This window comes from Giraffa tippelskirchi, chromosome X (genome assembly GCF_054371585.1).
Source record: "Giraffa tippelskirchi isolate mGirTip1 chromosome X, T2T-mGirTip1v1.2.pri, whole genome shotgun sequence".
Taxonomy (NCBI): domain Eukaryota; kingdom Metazoa; phylum Chordata; class Mammalia; order Artiodactyla; family Giraffidae; genus Giraffa; species Giraffa tippelskirchi.
Window position 1 is genome coordinate 51,017,018 of NC_137289.1, and position 5,264 is coordinate 51,022,281.

Consider the following 5,264-nt stretch of genomic DNA (forward strand, 5'->3'; position numbering starts at 1 on the left):
CTCAGTCGTTTCTGACTCTTTGTGACTCCGTGGACTGAGCCTATCAGGCTCCTCCATCCATGTGGATTCTCCAGGCTAGAATACTGGAGTGGATTGCCATGCCCTCTTCTAGGGGATCTTCCCAACCCAGGGATAGAACCCAGGTCTCCTGCATTGCAGGCAGATTCTTCACCATCTGAACCACCAGGGAATTGTTTCCCTAACTTTTTTCAAATTGTTCATTTCTACTGTATAGAAATACAAAGGATTTTGTATGTTTTTAAAAAATATTTATTTATTTATTTGGCTGTACCAGGTGTTAGTTGTAGCATGCAAGATTTTCGATCTTTGTTGCGGCATGTGTGTTCTTTTTTATTTAGTTGCAGCATGCTAGATCTTTAGTTGCAGATCTTTAGTGGGATCTAGTTCCCTGACCAGGGATCAAACCTGGGCTCCCTGCATTGGAACCATGGAGTCGTAGCCACTTGACCACCAGGGAAGTCCCATAACTTTGTATGTTGATCTTGTATCTTGAAACTTTGCTTAATTCATTTACTAGCTCTAGAAGATTTTTTGTTATTTAGAATTTTCTGTAAGATTGATTCCATCAGTGAATAGAGATAGTTTTCTCTAGTTTGGATAACTTTTATTTCTTTTTCTTGATGAACTGCTCTGGTTAGAACTTTCAGCAAACCCTAACCCTAACCTTAACCCTAACCCTAACCCTAAGTACAATGTTGAATAGAAGTGGTGAGAATGGACATATTTGTGTTGTTCCTGTTTTGCAGGGAAAGCATTTCAGCCTTTCACCATAATGTAAGCTCTGAGTATTTCATGCATATTCTTTATCAGGTTGAGGGATTTCCCTTCTATTTCTGGATTGTTGAGTGTTTAAACCAACTTTACATTCATGGGATAAATCCCACTTGGTCATGGTATATACTCTTTTTTCATATGTTGTTGGATTCATATTGCTAACATTTTGTTGAGTGTTTTGCTTCTATATTCATAAGGGATATTGGTTTTTAGTTTTATTTTTGTATGTGATGTCTTTGTGTTCAGTATCAGAGTAATATTTCATAGATACGTTAGGAAGTTTTCCTTTGCTTCAATTTTTTTGAAAAGTTTGAGAAGGATAGGTGTTTATGTTTCTTTAGACATTTGGCAAAATTCACCATCGAGGCCATCTGGTCTTGAATTTTCCTTTGTGGGAAATTTTTTTTATTACTAGTTCAATCTCTTTACTTGTTACAGGTCTAAACAGATTTGCTACTTATTCTTAAATCGGTTTCAGTAGTTTATGTTTCTAGGAATTTGTCTATTTCATCTAGATTATGTACTTTGCTGACATACAATTATTCATAGTATTCCCTTGTAATAATTGCTTCTATGTAGGTTGTTGGTAATACCCCTTCTTTCATTCCAATTTTAGCTCTGTCAGTCTTCTTGCATTCTTCTTTTTTTGGTCAGTCTAGCTAGAGGTTTGTCAATTTTGTTTATACTTTCAAAGAGAAAATTTTGGTTTCGTTGACTTCCTCTATTGTATTTTCATTCTCTATGTTATTTATTTCTCTTTTAATTTTTATTATTTCCTTCCTTCTATTTGCTTTTGGTTTAATTTGCTCATGTATGTGTGTGTGTTTCTCAGGGTGGAAGGTAAGATTTTTAGTTTGAGATCTTTTTTAATGTAGTTATTCACAACTATAAATTTCCCTCTCAGTACTGAGTTAATTCCATCTCCTAAGTTTTTAAATGTTGTATATTCACTTTCATTCATCTGAAATAATTCTCTTACTTGCTTTGTGATCCTTTTTTGGTCCATTGGTTGTTTAATTTCAACATAATTGTCAATTTTCCAAAATTTCCTTTGGTTACTGATTTCTAATTTCATTCCACTGTGTTCAGAAAGCATGTTTTGTATGATTTAGATACTCTTGAATTTATTGACACTTGTTTTATGACCTAATACATCTTCTATCCTGAAGTATGTTCCATGGGCACTTGAGAAGAATGCATATATTTTGTTATTGAATGGAATGTTTTCCCATGTTTGTCATCTCTGCTTGGGTAATAGTGTTGTACAAATCTTCGTTATCATTGCTGATCTTCTGTTTAGTTATTTCAACCATAATTGATAATGGTGTATTAAAATCTCCAACTATTATTGTTGAATTGTCTATCTTCCCCTTCAATTCTGCATGTATATGCTTCAGATATTTTTGAATTTCTGTTGTTAGATACATATATATTTGTAACTGTTGTATCTTCTTTTTGGATTAATCATTTTGTTCTTATAAAATGTCCTACTTTGTCTCTCTAAATAACATTTGTCTTCATGTCTATTTTGTCTGTTACTAGTCTAGCCACCCTAGCAATCTTTTGGTTATTGTTTGAGTATATAGCTTTCCCATACTTTTTCTTTCAACATATTTATCTTTGAATCTAAAATGAGTCTCTAGAAGATAGCATGCAATTGGAGTTTGATTTTTATCCATTCTGCTAATCTCTACCTTTTGATAGGAGAGTTTAATTCATCTACATTTAATAACTGTTAAGATATGATTGTGTTTGCCACTTAGCTATTTTTTCTGTCTTGTGCTCTTTTTATTTCATTATTTCTCAATTACTGCATTATTTTGTGTTAAATATTTTCTAGTGTATTATTTCAATTCCTTGTCTTCTGTTCCCACTATATATATTTTAGAGTATATTTGTGGTGATTCTAAGAAGTATAATTAACCTCTTAATCTATAAGAAAATAGTTTAGATTAAAACCAATGGAAGGCTTTTCTTGTGGTTCAGTGGTTAAGAATCTGCCTGTCAATGCAGGGGACATGAGTTTGATCCCTGGTTCAGGGAGATTCCACATGCTGTGAAGCAACTAAACCCATGTGCCACAACTAATGAAGCCCATGCATCTTAGAGCCTGTGCTCCACAACAAAGTAAAACACTGCAGTGAAGATCCAGAGCAACCAATTAAAAAAAAAAGATTAAAACTCATGGAATTTCAGTAGTATGAGAAACTACTCCTACATTGCTTCATCCACCCCTCTTTTATCCATATTGTTGTCACAAACTACGTCTTTATATAGTGTGTTCTACATAGATTTATAACTTTTGCTTTATGAAGTTGTCTTTTAAATCAGATATGAAAAAATGGAGTTACATGAAAAAATACATTTGCACTGTCTTTTATAGCTTTCTATGTAGTTGTGAGCATCCTTTATTTCTTTATGTTGATTTAAGTTAATATCTTGTGTCCTTTATTTTCAGCCTGCAAAACTCCATTTCATGTTCTTGGAGAAACAGTTCTGCTAGAGATGAATGCTCACAATTTTTGTCTCTCTTTGAGGGTCTTCATTTCTCCTTCATTTTGAAGGTAGTTTTGCCAGATATAGAACACTTGGTTGACCTTTAAAAATTTTCCCTTCAGCACTTTGAATGTGTCATCCCACTGCCTTCTTTCTTCCATGGTTTCTGATGAGAACTTAGCTGCTTATCTTATTGAGGAGCTCTTGTGTTTGCTTAGTCATTTCTCTCATCCTGCTTTCAAAATTCCTTGTCTTTTGACAGTTTGATTATTATTTGTTTCGGTGTGGATCTCTTAGTTTGTCCTACTTTGATTTCTTTGAGCCTCTTTTATATGCAATACTCTTCATCAAATTCAGGAATTTTTCAGTTATATTTCTTCAAATATTCATTCTGCCTCCTTTTTATCTCTTTTCTTTCCTTCTGGGGCTCACAGTAGAAGTATGTTGGTATACTTCATCATATCCCATAGATCTCTGAGGTTCTGTTCAGTTTTCTTCATTCTTTTTTCTTAGTATTCCTCAGGCTTGACAATTTCAATATATCTATTATCATGTGCATTTACTCTTCTATTCTAATATGCTATTGTACCCCTCTAGCAAATATTTCATTTCGCTTATTGTGCTTTTAAACTTCAGTGTTTCCATTTGGTTCATTTCTATAATTGCTATCTCTTTATACTCTCTATTTAATGAGACACTATTTTCCTAATTTTCTTTAGTTTTTTAAGAAATTGTTTCCATTAGTTCTTTGAACATATTTAAAATAGCTGATTAAATGTTTAGTATTGCCAATGTCTGGGCTTCTCATGGACAATTTCTATTGCTTGATGTTTTACCTGTGTTATGGCTATAGAATTTTTTTCATCTTATAAGTTTTCATTACATACTAGATATTTTAAATAATATAACTTGACTGTCCTGGGAATTATGTTGTTTCCTCTCTCCAGGGTTTGTTGTTGTTGCTATTGCTGGCTTTTGTAGTTGTTTGCTTGTTCAGTGAGTTTCTTGAATTAATTCAGTAAGCTCTCTACTCTTTGTCATATGTGGCCAGTGAAGTCTGTGCTCAGTTAGCTTAGAAGACAGCTTAATTGCCTAGATCTAAAATTCTCCGAGTCTTTGCAAAGGGGCTCTGCAAGCATGTTGGGCACACCTTCAACTATTAGCTAAACACTTTACAACAACTCTGCATTAGCTTACACTTCCTGCTTGCACAGAACCACAAATCAGCTGGGAGTGGATGAAACCTTATGGCTTTCTCAGGTCTTTCCTGAGTATATGCACAGTTCTATATATGTGCCTGGTCTTCTAGATTACAAGAAATATGTACTAGCTTTTCAAAGTCCCTATGGACAATTCATTTTCCAGTTTTTCCTTTTAAGCTTTTTAGGTAATCTATTGTTTGCTCCAACTGTTATCCATTATCTCAGGCATCTATTCCATTAAAACAATTGCTAAAGTCATCACAAAGTTAATCTCTCAATACTTCAAGGCAATATATCATTTTGTTTACATCATTTCCTAGAAAACCAATGAAAGGTAAATTTTAGCTCAATTCAAGTAAAACTAGTTAAAAAAACAATTTTCTAAGCATTTTAAATGTAACTGAGTATCAGGTTAGCAAGCTTTCCCAGTCTTGTTGCTAAATCATTTAGGTTTTTTTTTTATCTATTTTTTAACTTTACAATATTGTATTTGTTTTGCCATGCATTGACATGAATCCACCATGGGTGTACATGTGTTCCCCTTCCAGAACCCCCCTTCCACCTCCCTCCCCATCCCATCCCTCCAGGTCATCCCGGTGTACCAGCCCCGAGCAACCTGTATCATGTGTCGAACCTGGACTGGCGATTCGTTTCACATATGATAATTTCCATGCTTCCATGCCATTCTCCCATATCATCCTGCCCTCGCCCTCTCCCATAGAGTCCATAATACTGTTCTATTTATCTGTGTCTCTTTTGATGTCTCTCATA